This window comes from Salmo salar, chromosome ssa02 (assembly GCF_905237065.1).
Source record: "Salmo salar chromosome ssa02, Ssal_v3.1, whole genome shotgun sequence".
NCBI lineage: Eukaryota > Metazoa > Chordata > Actinopteri > Salmoniformes > Salmonidae > Salmo > Salmo salar.
In genome coordinates, this window is record NC_059443.1 from 92,683,710 (window position 1) to 92,697,963 (window position 14,254).

The following is a 14,254-nucleotide window of genomic DNA, read 5'->3' on the forward strand; positions in this document are numbered from 1 at the left end:
CGGCAGGTAGCCTAGTGGTTAGAGTGTGGGGGCGGCAGGTAGCCTAGTGGTTAGAGTGGAGGTTTGGCAGGTAGTCTAGTGGTAACAGTGTAGGGCGGCAGGTAGCCTAGTGGTTGGAGTGTGGAGGCGGCGGGTAGCCTAGTGGTTAGAGTGTGGGGCGGCGGGTAGCCTAGTTGTTAGAGTGTGGGGCGGCGGGTAGCCTAGTGGTTAGAGTGGAGGTTTGGCAGGTAGTCTAGTGGTAACAGTGTGGGGGCGGCAGGTAGCCTAGTGGTTAGGTGTGGGGCGGCATGTAGCCTAGTGGTTAGAGTGTAGGGGCGGCAGGTAGCCTAGTGGGTAGAGTGGAGGGCGGCGGGTAGTCTAGTGGTTACAGTGTGGGGGCGGCGGGTAGCCTAGTGGTTAGGGGGTGGAGGCGGCGGGTAGCCTAGTGGTTGGAGTGTAGGGGCGGCGGGTAGCCTAGTGGTTAGAGTGTAGAGGCGGCGGGTAGCCTAGTGGTTGGAGTGTAGGGGCGGCGGGTAGCCTAGTGGTTGGAGTGGAGGGGCGGCAGGTAGCCTAGTGGTTAGAGTGTAGAGACGGCGGGTAGCCTAGTGGTTGGAGTGTGGTGGCGGCAGGTAGCCTGGTGGTTAGAGTGGAGTGGCTGCAGGTAGCCTAGTGGTTGGAGTGTGGAGACGGCGGGTAGCCTAGTGGTTAGAGTGTGGGGCGGCGGGTAGCCTAGTGGTTAGAGTGTAGATCCGGCGGGTAGCCTAGTGGTTACAGTGTGGAGGCGGCAGGTAGCCTAGTGGTTAGAGTGTGGAGGCGGCAGATAGCCTAGTGGTTAGAGTGTGGGGCGGCGGGTAGCCTGGTGGTTGAGTGTAGAGGCGGCAGGTAGCCTAGTGGTTAGAGTGGAGGGGCGGCGGGTAGTCTAGTGGTTACGTGTGGGGCGGCAGGTAGCTTAGTGGTTAGAGTGTAGATGTGGCGGGTAGCCTAGTGGTTAGAGTGTAGAGGCGGCAGGTAGCCTAGTGGTTAGAGTGGAGGTTTGGCAGGTGGTCTAGTGGTAACAGTGTAGGGCGCAGGTAGCCTAGTGGTTAGAGTGTGGGGCGGCAGGTAGCCTAGTGGTTAGAGTGTAGGGCGGCGGGTAGCCTAGTGGTTAGAGTGTGAGGCGGCAGGTAGACTAGTGGTTAGAGTGTGAGGCGGCGGGTAGCCTATTGGTTAGAGTGGAGGGCGGCAGGTAGCCTAGTGGTTGGAGTGGGAGGCGGCAGGTAGCCTAGTGGTTAGAGTGGAGGGCGGCGGGTAGCCTAGTGGTTAGAGTGTAGGGCGGCGGGTAGCCTAGTAAGTTAGAGTGGAGGGGCGGCGGGTAGTCTAGTGGTTACAGTGTGGGGGCGGCGGGTAGCTTAGTGGTTGGAGTGTAGATGTGGCAGGTAGCCTAGTGGTTGGAGTGTGGAGGCGGCGGGTAGCCTAGTGGTTAGAGTGTGAGGCGGCAGGTAGCCTAGTGGTTAGAGTGTGGGGCGGCGGGTAGCCTGGTGGTTGGAGTGTGGGGCGGCAAGTATCCTAGTGGTTAGAGTGTGGCGGCGGCGGGTAGCCTAGTGGTTCGGTGTAGGGCGGCAGGTAGCCTAGTGGTTAGAGTGTGGAGGCGACAGGTAGCCTAGTGGTTGGAGTGTGGGCGGCGGGTAGCCTGGTGGATGAGTGTGGGGCGGCGGGTAGCCTAGTGGTTGGAGTGTAGAGGCGGCGGGTAGCCTAGTGGTTGGAGTGTGGAGGCGGCAGGTAGCCTAGTGGTTAGAGTGTTGAGGCGGCGGGTAGCCTAGTGGTTAGAGTGGAGGCGGCGGCAGGAAGCGTAGTGGTTAGAGTAGAGTGGAGGGGCGACAGGTAGCCAAGTGGTTAGAGTGTAGAGGCGGCAGGTATCCTAGTGGTAGCCTCGTAGTTAGACTGAAGAGGCGGCAGGTAGCCTAGTGGTTAGAGTGTAGGGGCGGCAGGTAGCCTAGTGGTTAGAGTGTAGAGACGGCAGGTAGCCTAGTGGTTAGAGTGTGGTGGCGGCGGGTAGCCTAGTGGTTAGAGTGGAGGGGCTGCAGGTAGCCTGGTGGTTAGAAGTGTAGAGGCGGCAGTTAGCCTAGTGGTTAGAGTGTAGGGGCGGCGGGTAGCCTAGTGGTTGGAGTGTGAGGCGGCGGGTAGCCTAGTGGTTACAGTGTAGGGCGGCAGGTAGCCTAGTGGTTACGGTGTGGAGGCGGCGGGTAGCCTAGTGGTTAGAGTGTGGGGGCGGCAGATAGCCTAGTTGTTAGAGTGTGCGGCGGCGGGTAGCCTAGTGGTTAGAGTGTGGAGGCGGCGGGTAGCCTAGTGGTTAGAGTGGAGGGGCGGCAGGTAGTCTAGTGGTTACAGTGTGGGGCGGCGGGTAGCTTAGTGGTTAGAGTGTAGATGTGGCAGGTAGCCTAGTGGTTGGAGTGTAGGGCGGCAAGTAGCCTAGTGGTTAGAGTGTAGGGGCGGCGGGTAGCCTAGTGGTTAGAGTGGAGGTTTGGCAGGTAGTCTAGTGGTAACAGTGTAGAGCCGGCAGGTAGCCTAGTGGTTAGAGTGTGAGGCGGCATGTAGCCTAGTGGTTAGAGTGTAGAGGCGGCGGGTAGCCTAGTGGTTGGGTGTGGGGCGGCAGGTAGCCTAGTGGTTGGGGTGTGGGGCGGCAGGTACCTAGTGGTTAGAGTGGAGGGCGGCAGGTAGCCTAGTGGTTAGAGTGTAGAGACGGCGGGTAGCCTAGTGGTTAGAGTGTGGTGGCGGCGGGTAGCCTAGTGGTTAGAGTGGAGGGGCTGCAGGTAGCCTAGTGGTTGGAGTGTGGAGACGGCGGGTAGCCTAGTGGTTAGAGTGTAGGGGCGGCGGGTAGCCTAGTGGTTAGAGTGTGGAGGCGACAGGTAGCCTAGTGGTTACAGTGTGGGGCGGCAGGTAGCCTAGTGGTTAGAGTGTAGAGGCGGCAGGTAGCCTAGTGGTTGGAGTGTAGAGGCGGCAGGTAGCCTAGTGGTTAGAGTGGAGGGCGGCAGGTAGTCTAGTGGTTACAGTGTGAGGCGGCATTTAGCTTAGTGGTTAGAGTGTAGATGTGGCAGGTAGCCTAGTGGTTGGAGTGTAGGGGCGGCGGGTAGCCTAGTGGTTGGAGTGTAGGGCGGCAGGTAGCCTAGTGGTTAGAGTGGAGGTTTGGCAGGTAGTCTAGTGGTAACAGTGTAGGGCGGCAGGTAGCCTAGTGGTTAGAGTGTGGGGCGGCAGGTAGCCTAGTGGTTAGAGTGTGGAGGCGGCAGGTAGCCTAGTGGTTGGAGTGTAGAGGCGGCGGTAGCCTAGTTGTTGGAGTGTGGGGGCGGCAATATCCTAGTGGTTAGAGTGTAGGGCGGCAGGTAGCCTAGTGGTTCGAGTGTGGAGGCGGCAGGTAGCCTAGTGGTTGGAGTGTGGGGCGGCCGGTAGCCTAGTGGTTGGAGTGTGGGGCGGCGGGTAGCCTAGTGGATGGAGTGTGAGGCGGCGGTAGCCTAGTGGTTAGAGTGTAGAGGCGGCGGGTAGCCTAGTGGTTAGAGTGTGAGGCGGCGGGTAGCCTAGTGGTTAGAAGTGTTGAGGCGGCAGGTAGCCTAGTGGTTAGAGTGGAGGCGGCGGCAGGTAGCGTAGTGGTTAGAGTAGAGTGGAGGGGCGACGGGTAGCCAAGTGGTTAGAGTGTAGAGGCGGCGGGTATCCTAGTGGTAGCCTCGTAGTTAGACTGAAGAGGCGACAGGTAGCCTAGTGGTTAGAGTGTGGGGCGGCGGGTAGCCTAGTGGTTGGAGTGTAGAGGCGGCAGGTAGCCTAGTGGTTGGAGTGTGGAGGCGGCGGTGGCCTAGTGGTTAGAGTGTAGAGGCGGCAGGTAGCCTAGTGGTTAGAATGAGGCGGCGGGTAGCCTAGTGGTTAGAGTGGAGGGGGTGGCAGGTAGTCTAGTGGTTACAGTGTAAAGCGGCGGGTAACCTGGTGGTTAGAGTGTAGAGGCGACGGGTAGCCTAGTGGATGGAGTGTAGAGGCGGCAGGTAGCCTAGTGGTTAGAGTGTAGGCGGCGGGTAGCCTAGTGGTTAGAAGTGTAGAAGCGGCGGGTATCCTAGTGGTTGGAGTGTAGAGCGGCAGGTAGCCTAGGGGTTGGAGTGTAAAGGCGGTGGGTATCCTATTGGTTGGAGTGTAGAGGCGGCTGGTAGCCTGGTGGTTAAGCGTGGAGGGGCGACAGGTAGCCTGGAGGTTAGAGTTGAGGCGGCAGGTAGCCTAGTGGTTAGAGTGTATAGGCGGCGGGTAGCCTAGTGGTTAGAGTGTGGGGCGGCAGATAGCCTAGTGGTTGGAGTGTGGGGCGGCGGGTAGCCTAGTGGTTGGAGTGTAGAGGCGGCGGGTAGCCTAGTGGTTAGAGTGGAGGGGCGGCAGGTAGTCTAGTGGTTACAGTGTGGGCGGCATTTAGCTTAGTGGTTAGAGTGTAGATGTGGCAGGTAGCCTAGTGGTTAGAGTGTGGAGGCGGCCGGTAGCCTAGTGGTTAGAGTGTAGAGGCGGCAGGTAGCCTAGTGGTTAGAAGTGGAGGTTTGGCAGGTAGTCTAGTGGTAACAGTGTAGAGGCGGCGGGTAGCCTAGTGGTTAGAGTGTGGGGCGGCGGGTAGCCTAGTGGTTGGAGTGTGAGGCGGCGGGTAGCCTAGTGGTTAGAGTGTGGGGCGGCGGGTAGCCTAGTGGTTGGAGTGTAGGCGACGGGTAGCCTAGTTGTTAGAGTGTAGAGGCGACAAGTATCCTAGTGGTTAGAGTGTGAGGCGGCAGGTAGCCTAGTGGTTCGAGTGTGGGCGGCGGTAGCCTAGTGGTTAGAGTGTAGGGCGGCGGGTAGCCTAGTGGTTGGAGTGTGGGCGGCAGGTAGCCTAGTGGATGGAGTGTGGGGCGGCGGGTAGCCTAGTGGTTAGAGTGTGGGGCGACAGGTAGCCTAGTGGTTAGAGTGTGGGCGGCGGGTATCCTAGTGGTAGCCTCGTAGTTGGACTGAAGAGGCGGCAGGTAGCCTAGTGGTTAGAGTGTGGAGGCGGCGGGTAGCCTAGTGGTTGGAGTGTAGAGGCGGCAGGTAGCCTAGTGGTTGGAGTGTGAGGCGGCGGGTGGTCTAGTGGTTACAGTGTAAAGCGGCGGGTAACCTAGTGGTTAGAGTGTAGGGGCGGCGGGTAGCCTAGTGGATGGAGTGTGAGGCGGCGGGTAGCCTAGTGGTTGGAGTGTGGGGCGGCGGGTAGCCTAGTGGTTAGAGTGTAGAGGCGGCGGGTATCCTAGTGGTTAGAGTGTGGGCGGCTGGTAGCCTGGGGTTAGAAGTGTAAAGGCGGTGGGTATCCTATTGGTTAGAGTGTAGAGGCGGCAGGTAGCCTGGTGGTTAGAGTGGAGGGGCGGCGGGTAGCCTAGAGGTTAGAGTTGAGAGCGGCAGGTAGCCTAGTGGTTAGAGTGTATAGGCGCAGGTAGCCTAGTGGTAAGAGTGTAGAGGTGGCAGGTAGCCTAGTGGTTAGAGTGGAGGGCGGCGGTAGCCTAGTGTTTAGAGTGTGGAGGCGGCAGGTAGCCTAGTGGTTAGAGTTTAGAGGCAGCAGGTAGCCTAGTGGTTAGAGTGGAGGTGCGGCAGGTAGCCTAGTGGTTAGAGTTTAGAAGCGGCAGGTGGTTAGTGGTTAGAGTGGAGGGGGCGGCAGGTAGCATAGTGGTTAGAGTGGAGGGGCGGCAGGTAGCCAACTGGTTAGGGTTTAGAGGCAGCAGGTAGCCTAGTGGTTAGAGTGTGGAGGCGGCAGGTAGCCTATTGGTTAGAGTTTAGAGGCAGCAGGTAGCCTAGTGGTTAGAGTGGAGGGGCGGCAGGTATCCTAGTGGTTAGAGTTTAGAGGCGGCAGGTAGCCTAGTGGTTAGAGTGGAGGGGGCGGCAGGTAGCCTAGTGGTTGGAGTGTGGGGCGGCGGGTAGCCTGTGGTTAGAGTGGAGGGCGGTGGGTAGCCTAGTGGTTGGAGTGTGGAGGCGGCAGGTAGCCTAGTGGTTAGAGTGGAGGGCGGCGGGTAGCCTAGTGGGTAGGGTGTGGAGGCGGCAGGTAGCCTAGTGGTTAGAGTGGAGAGCGGCGGGTAGCCTAGTGGTTAAAGTGGGGGGTGGCGGCGGGTAGCCTGGAGGTTAGAGTGGAGGGCGGCAGGTAGCCTAGTGGTTAGAGTGTGGAGCGGCGGGTAGCCTAGTGGTTAGAGTGGAGGGCGGCGGGTAGCATAGTGGTTAGAGTGGAGGGCGGCGGGTAGCCAACTGGTTGGAGTGTGGGCGGCAGGTAGCCTAGTGGTTAGAGTGTAGGGCGGGGTAGCCTAGTGGTTGGAGTGTAGAAGCGGCAGGTAGCCTAGTGGTTAGAGTGTAGAGGTGGCAGGTAGCCTTGTGGTTGGAGTGTAGGGCGGCAGGTAGCCTAGTGGTTAGAGTGGAGGGCGGCAGGTAGCCTAGTGGTTAGAAGTGGAGAGCGGCAGGTAGCCTAGTGGTTAGAAGTGGAGGGGCGGCGGGTAGCCTAGTGGTTAGAGTGGAGGCGGCAGGTAGCCTAGTGGTTAGAGTGTAGAGGAGACAGGTAGCCTAGTAGTTGGGGTGTGAGGCGGCGGTAGCCTAGTGGTTAGAGTGTAGAGGCGGCGGGTAGCCTAGTGGTTAGAGTGTAGAGGCGGCAGGTAGCCTAGTGGTTAGAGTGTTGAGCGGCAGGTAGCCTGGTGGTTAGAGTGGAGGCGGCAGGTAGCCTAGTGGTTAGAGTGTAGAAGCGCAGGTATCCTAGTGGTTAGAGTGTAGGGCGGCAGGTAGCCTAGTGGTTAGAGTTGAGAGCGGCAGGTAGCCTAGTGGTTAGAGTGTATAGGCGGCAGGTAGCCTAGTGGTTAGAGTGTGGGGCGGCAGGTAGCCTAGTGGTTAGAGTGGAGGGCGGCAGGTAGCCTAGTGGTTAGAGTGTGGAGGTGGCAGGTAGCCTAGTGGTTGGGGTTTAGAGGCAGCAGGTAGCCTAGTGGTTAGAGTGGAGGGGCGGCAGGTAGCCTAGTGATTAGAGTGTGAGGCGGCGGGTAGCCTAGTGGTTAGAGTGGAGGGCGGCAGGTAGCCTAGTGGTTAGAGTGGAGAGCGGCAGGTAGCCTAGTGGTTAGAAGTGGAGGGGGCGACGGGTAGCCTAGTGGTTAGAGTGGAGAGCGGCAGGTAGCCTAGTGGTTAGAGTGTAGGGCGGCAGGTAGCCTAGTGGTTAGAGTGGAGGAGGCGGGTAGCCTAGTGGTTGGAGTGGAGGGGCGGCGGTAGCCAACTGGTTGGAGTGTGGGGCGGCGGTAGCCTAGTGGTTAGAGTGTAGGGCGGCGGGTAGCCTAGTGGTTAGAGTGTAGAAGCGGCAGGTAGCCTAGTGGTTAGAGTGTGGAGGTGGTAGTAGCCTAGTGGTTAGAGTGTAGGGCGGCAGGTAGCCTAGTGGTTAGAGTGGAGGGCGGCGGGTAGCCTAGTGGTTAGAGTTTGAGGCGGCAGGTAGCCTAGTGGTTAGAGTGGAGGGCGGCAGGTAGCCTAGTGGTTAGAGTGGAGGGCGGCAGGTAGCCTAGTGGTTAGAGTGGAGGGGGCGGCAGGTAGCCTGGTGGTTAGAGTGGAGGCGGCAGGTAGCCTAGTGGTTAGAGTGTAGAGGAGACAGGTAGCCTATGTTTAGAGTGTGGGGCGGCAGGTAGCCTAGTGGTTAGAGTGTGGGGCGGCAGGTAGCCTAGTGGTTAGAGTGTGGAGCGGCGGGTAGCCTAGTGGTTAGAGTGTTGAGGCGGCAGGTAGCCTAGTGGTTAGAGTGGAGGGCGGCGGGTAGCCTAGTGGTTGGAGTGTGGAGGCGGCAGGTATCCTAGTGGTTAGAGTGTGGAGGCGGCAGGTAGCCTAGTGGTTAGAGTGTAGAGGCGGTGGGTATCCTATTGGTTAGAGTGTAGGCGGCAGGTAGCCTGGTGGTTAGAGTGGAGGGCGGCAGGTAGCCTAGTGGTTAGAGTTGAGGGCGGCAGGTAGCCTAGTGGTTAGAGTGTATGGCGGCAGGTAGCCTAGTGGTTAGAGTGTAGGGGCGGCAGGTAGCCTAGTGGTTAGAGTGGAGGGCGGCAGGTAGCCTAGTGGTTAGAGTGGAGGGCGGCAGGTAGCCTAGTGGTTAGAGTGGAGGGGCGGCAGGTAGCCTAGTGGTTAGAAGTGGAGAGCGGCGGGTAGCCTAGTGGTTAGAGTGGGGGCGGCGGGTAGCCTAGTGGTTAGAGTGGAGGGCGGCAGGTAGCCTAGTGGTTAGATGGAGGGCGGCAGGTAGCCTGGTGGTTAGAGTGGAGAGGCGGCAGGTAGCCTAGTGGTTAGAGTGGAGGGGCGGCAGGTAGCCTAGTGGTTAGAGTGGAGGGGGCAGGTAGCCTAGTGGTTAGAGTGGAGGGCGGCGGGTAGCCAACTGGTTAGGGTGTGGAGGCGGCAGGTAGCCTAGTGGTTAGAGTGGAGGCGGCGGGTAGCCTAGTGGTTAGAGTGGAGGGCGGCAGGTAGCCTAGTGGTTAGAGTGTGGAGGCGGCAGGTAGCATAGTGGTTGGGGTTTAGAGGCGGCAGGTAGCCTAGTGGTTAGAGTGGATGGGCGGCGGTAGCCTAGTGGTTAGAGTGGAGGGGCGGCAGGTAGCCTAGTGGTTAGAGTGGAGGGCGGCGGGTAGCCTAGTGGTTAGAGTGGAGGCGGCGGGTAGCCTAGTGGTTAGTGTGGAGGGCGGCGGGTAGCCTAGTGGTTAGAAGTGGAGGGGCGGCGGGTAGCCTAGTGGTTAGAGTGTGGAGGCGGCAGGTAGCCTAGTGGTTAGAGTGGAGGCGGCGGGTAGCCTAGTGGTTAGAGTGGAGGGGCGGCAGGTAGCCTAGAGGTTAGAGTGGAGAGCGGCAGGTGGGCTGGTGGTTGGAGTGTGGAGGCGGCAGGTAGCCTAGTGGTTGGAGTGTAGGGCGGCAGGTAGCCTAGTGGTTGGAGTGTAGAGGCGGCAGGTAGCCTAGTGGTTAGAGTGTGGAGGCGGCGGGTAGTCAAGTGGTTAGAGTGTGGGGCGGCAGGTAGTCTAGTGGTTACAGTGTGGGGCGGCAGGTATCCTAGTGGTTAGATGTGGGGCGCGGTAGCCTAGTGGTTGGAGTGTGGGGCGGCAGGTAGCCTAGTGGTTAGAGTGTAGGGCGGCAGGTAGCCTAGTGGTTAGAGTGTGAGGCGGCGGGTAGCCTAGTGGTTAGAGTGGAGGGGTGGCAGGTAGTCTAGTGGTTTACAGTGTAAGCGGCAGGTAACCTAGTGGTTAGAGTGTAGAGGCGGCAGGTAGCCTAGTGGTTGGAGTGTGGGGCGGCAGGTAGCCTAGTGGTTAGAGTGTGGAGGCGGTGGGTATCCTATTGGTTAGAGTGTGGGGCGGCAGGTAGCCTGGTGGTTAGAGTGGAGGGGCGACAGGTAGCCTAGAGGTTAGAGTTGAGAGCGGCAGGTAGCCTAGTGGTTAGAGTGTATAGGCAGCGGGTAGCCTAGTGGTTAGAGTGTAGAGGCGACGGGTAGCCTAGTGGTTAGAGTGGAGGGGCAGCAGGTAGCCTAGTGGTTAGAGTGGAGGGGCGGCGGGTAGCCTATTGGTTAGAGTGTAGAGGCGGCAGGTAGCCTAGTGGTTAGAAGTGGAGGGGCGGCAGGTAGCCTAGTGGTTAAGTGGAGGGGCGGCGGGTAGCCTAGTGGCTAGAGTGGAGGGGCGACGGGTAGCCTAGTGGTTAGAGTGGAGAGCGGCAGGTAGCCTTGTGGTTAGAGTGTAGTTGCGGCAGGTAGCCTGTGGTTAGAGTGGAGGGAGGCAGGTAGCATAGTGGTTAGAGTGGAGGCGGCGGGTAGCCAACTGGTTGGAGTGTAGAGGCGGCGGGTAGCCTAGTGGTTGGAGTGTAGGGCGGCAGGTAGCCTATGGTTAGAGTGGAGGGGCGGCAGGTAGCCTAGTGGTTAGAGTGTGGAGGCGGCAGGTAGCCTAGTGGTTGGGGTTTAGAGGCAGCAGGTAGCCTAGTGGTTAGAGTGGAGGGCGGCGGGTAGCCTAGTGGTTAGAATAAAGGCGGCGGGTAGCCTAGTGGTTAGAGTGGAGGGCGGCGGGTAGCCTAGTGGTTAGAGTGGAGAGCGGCAGGTAGCCTGGTGGTTAGTGTGGAGGGCGGCGGGTAGCCTAGTGTTTGAGTGTGAGCGGCGGTAGCCTAGTGGTTAGAGTGGAGGGGCGGCGGGTAGCCTAGTGGTTAGAGTGTAGAGGCGGCAGGTAGCCTAGTGGTTAGAAGTGGAGGGCGGCAGGTAGCCTAGTGGTTAGAGTGGAGGGCGGCGGGTAGCCTAGGGGTTAGAAGTGGAGAGCGGCAGGAAGCCTAGTGGTTAGAGTGTAGAGGCAGCAGGTAGCCTGTGGTTAGAGTGGAGGTGGCGGCGGGTAGCCTAGTGGTTAGAGTGTGAGGCGGCGGGTAGCCTAGTGGTTAGAGTGGAGGGGTTGCAGGTAGTCTAGTTGTTACAGTGTAAAAGCGGCGGGTAACCTAGTGGTTAGAGTGTGGGGCGGCGGGTAGCCTGGTGGATGGAGTGTGAGGCGGCGGGTAGCCTAGTGGTTAGAGTGTAGGGCGGCAGGTGGCCTAGTGGTTGGAGTGTGGGCGGCAGGTAGCCTGGTGGTTAGAGTGGGGGGGGCGGCAGGTAGCCTGGGGTTACAGTTGAGAGCGGCAGGTAGCCTAGTGGTTAGAGTGTATAGGCGGCGGGTAGCCTAGTGGTTGGAGTGTAGGGCGGCAGGTAGCCTAGTGGTTAGAGTGGGGGGGCGACGGGTAGCCTGGTGGTTGGGGTTTAGAGGCAGCCGGTAGCCTAGTGGTTAGAGTGGAGGGGCGGCGGTAGCCTAGTGGTTGGAGTGTAGAGGCTGCAGGTAGCCTAGTGGTTAGAAGTGGGGGGGCGGCGGGTAGCCTAGTGGTTAGAGTGGAGGCGGCAGGTAGCCTAGTGGTTAGAGTGGAGGGGCGGCAGGTAGCCTAGTGGTTAGAGTGGAGAGCGGCGGGTAGCCTAGTGGTTAGAGTGTAGAGGCGGCAGGTAGCCTAGTGGTTAGAGTGGAGGGGCAGGTAGCATAGTGGTTAGAGTGGAGGGCGGCGGGTAGCCAACTGGTTAGAGTGTAGAGGCGGCAGGTAGCCTAGTGGTTGAGTGTGGGGCGGCGGGTAGCCTAGTGGTTAGAGTGGAGGGCGGCAGGTAGCCTAGTGGTTAGAGTGTGGAGGCGGCAGGTAGCATAGTGGTTAGGGTTTAGAGGCAGCAGGTAGCCTAGTGGTTAGAGTGGATGGGCGGCAGGTAGCCTAGTGGTTAGATGTGGAGGGCGGCAGGTAGCCTAGTGGTTAGAGTGGAGGGCGGCAGGTAGCCTAGTGGTTAGAGTGGAGAGCGGCAGGTAGCCTAGTGGTTGAGTGTGGAGGGGCGGCAGGTAGCCTAGTGGTTAGAGTGTAGGGCGGCAGGTAGCCTAGTGGTTGAGTGGAGGGGCGGCCGGTAGCCTAGTGGTTGGAGTGTGGAGCGGCGGGTAGCCTAGTGGTTAGAGTGGAGGCGGCGGGTAGCCTAGTGGTTAGAGTGGAGGGGCGGGAGGTAGCCTAGAGGTTAGAGTGGAGGCGGCAGGTAGCCTAGTGGTTGGAGTGTGAGGCGGCGGGTAGCCTAGTGGTTAGAGTGTGGGGGGCGGTGCCTGGTGGTTGGAGTGTAGAAGCGCGGGTAGCCTAGTGGTTGGAGTGTAGAGGTGGCAGGTAGCCTAGTGGTTGGGGTGTGGGCGGCGGGTAGCCTAGTGGTTAGAGTGTGGAGGCGGCGGGTAGCCTAGTGGTTAGAGTGTAGGGGCGGCAGGTAGTCAAGTGGTTAGGGTGTGGGGCGGCAGGTAGTCTAGTGGTTACAGTGTGAGGCGGCAGGTATCCTAGTGGTTAGAGTGTGGGGCGCAGGTAGCCTAGTGGTTGGAGTGTGGGGCGGCAGGTAGCCTAGTGGTTAGAGTGTAGGGCGGCAGGTAGCCTAGTGGTTAGAGTGTAGAGGCGACAGGAAGCCTAGTGGTTAGAGTGGAGGGGTGGCAGGTAGTCTAGTGGTTACAGTGTAAAAGCCGCGGGTAACCTAGTGGTTAGAGTGTGGAGGCGGCGGGTAGCCTAGTGGTTAGAGTGTGGGGCGGCGGGTAGCCTAGTGGTTGAGTGTGGAGGGCGGCGGGTAGCCTAGTGGTTAGAGTGTGAGGCGGCAGGTAGCCTAGTGGTTAGAGTGGAGGGCGGCAGGTAGCCTAGTGGTTAGAGTGTGGAGGCGGCAGGTAGCCTAGTGGTTAGAGTGGAGAGCGGCAGGTAGCCTAGTGGTTAGAGTGGAGGGCGGGAGGTAGCCTAGAGGTTAGAGTGGAGGGGCGGCGGGTAGCCTAGTGGTTAGAGTGTAGGGCGGCGGGTAGCCTAGTGGTTAGAGTGGAGGTGGCGGCTGGTAGCATAGTGGTTAGAGTGGAGGGCGGCAGGTAGCCAACTGGTTAGAGTGTAGAGGCGTCAGGTAGCCTAGTGGTTAGAGTGTAGAGGCGGCAGGTAGCCTAGTGGTTAGAGTTGAGAGCGGCAGGTAGCATAGTGGTTAGAGTGTATAGGCAGCAGGTAGCCTAGTGGTTTGAGTGTAGAGGCGGCAGGTAGCCTAGTGGTTAGAGTGGAGGGGCAGCAGGTAGCCTAGTGGTTAGAGTGGAGGGCGGCAGGTAGCCTAGTGGTTAGAGTGTAGAGGCGGCGGGTAGCCTAGTGGTTAGAGTGGAGGGCGGCGGTAGCCTAGTGGTTAGAGTGGAGAGCGGCAGTAGCCTAGTGGTTAGAGTGGAGGGGGCGGCGGGTAGCCTAGTGGTTAGAGTGGAGAGCGGCGGGTAGCCTAGTGGTTAGAGTGTAGGGCGGCAGGTAGCCTAGTGGTTAGAGTGGAGGGGCGGGTAGCATAGTGGTTAGAGTGGAGGGCGGCAGGTAGCCAACTGGTTGGAGTGTAGGGCGGCAGGTAGCCTAGTGGTTAGAGTGGAGGGGGCGGCAGGTAGCCTAGTGGTTAGAGTGGAGGGCGGCAGGTAGCCTAGTGGTTAGTGTGGAGGGGCGGCAGGTAGCCTAGTGGTTAGAGTGTGGGGCGGCAGGTAGCCTAGTGGTTAGAGTGGAGGCGGCAGGTAGCCTAGTGGTTAGAGTGGAGGGCGGCGGGTAGCCTAGGGTTAGAGTGGAGAGAGGCAGGTAGCCTAGTGGTTAGAGTGTAGGGGCGGCGGTAGCCTAGTGGTTAGAGTGGAGGTGGCGGCAGGTAGCATAGTGGTTAGAGTGGAGGGCGGCAGGTAGCCACTGGTTAGAGTGTGGGGCGGCAGGTAGCCTAGTGGTTAGAGTGTAGAGGGCGGCAGGTAGCCTAGTGGTTGGAGTGTAGAGGCGGCAGGTAGCCTAGTGGTTAGAGTGGAGGGCGGCGGGTAGCCTAGTGGTTAGAGTGGAGAGCGGCAGGTAGCCTAGTGGTTAGAGTGGAGGCGGCAGGTAGCCTAGTGGTTAGAGTGGAGGGCGGCAGGTAGCCTAGTGGTTAGAGTGGAGGCGGCGGGTAGCCTAGTGGTTAGAGTGTAGGGGCGGCAGGTAGCCTAGTGGTTAGAGTGGAGGGCGGCAGGTAGCATAGTGGTTAGAGTTGGGGGCGGCAGGTAGCCTAGTGGTTGGAGTTTAGAGGCGACAGGTAGCCTAGTGGTTAGAGTGGAGGGCGGCAGGTACCTAGTGGTTAGAGTGTGGGCGGCAGGTAGCCTGTGGTTAGAGTGGAGAGCGGCAGGTAGCCTAGGGGTTAGAGTGGAGGGCGGCAGGTAGCATAGTGGTTAGGGTGGAGGCGGCGGGTAGCCTAGTGGTTAGAGTGGAGGGCGGCGGGTAGCCTAGTGGTTAGAGTGGAGGGGCGGCAGGTAGCCTAGTGGTTAGAGTGGAGGCGGCAGGTAGCCTAGTGGTTAGAGTGGAGGGCGGCGGGTAGCCTAGTGGTTAGAGTGGAGAGCGGCGGGTAGCCTAGTGGTTAGAGTGTGAGCGGCGGTAGCCTAGTGGTTAGAGTGGAGGGGGCAGGTAGCATAGTGGTTAGAGTGGAGGGCGGCGGGTAGCCAACTGGTTAGAGTGTAGAGCGGCAGGTAGCCTAGTGGTTAGAAGTGTAGGCGGCTGGTAGCCTAGTGGTTAGAGTGGAGGGGCGGCAGGTAGCCTAGTGGTTAGAGTGTGGGGGCGGCGGGTAGCATAGTGGTTGGAGTTTAGAGGCGGCAGGTAGCCTAGTGGTTAGAGTGGATGGGCGGCGGGTAGCCTAGTGGTTAGAGTGGAGGGCGGCAGGTAGCCTAGTGGTTAGAGTGGAGCGGCAGGTAGCCTAGTGGTTAGAGTGGAGAGCGGCAGGTAGCCTAGTGGTTAGAGTGGAGGGGCGGCGGGTAGCCTAGTGGTTAGAGTGGAGAGCGGCGGG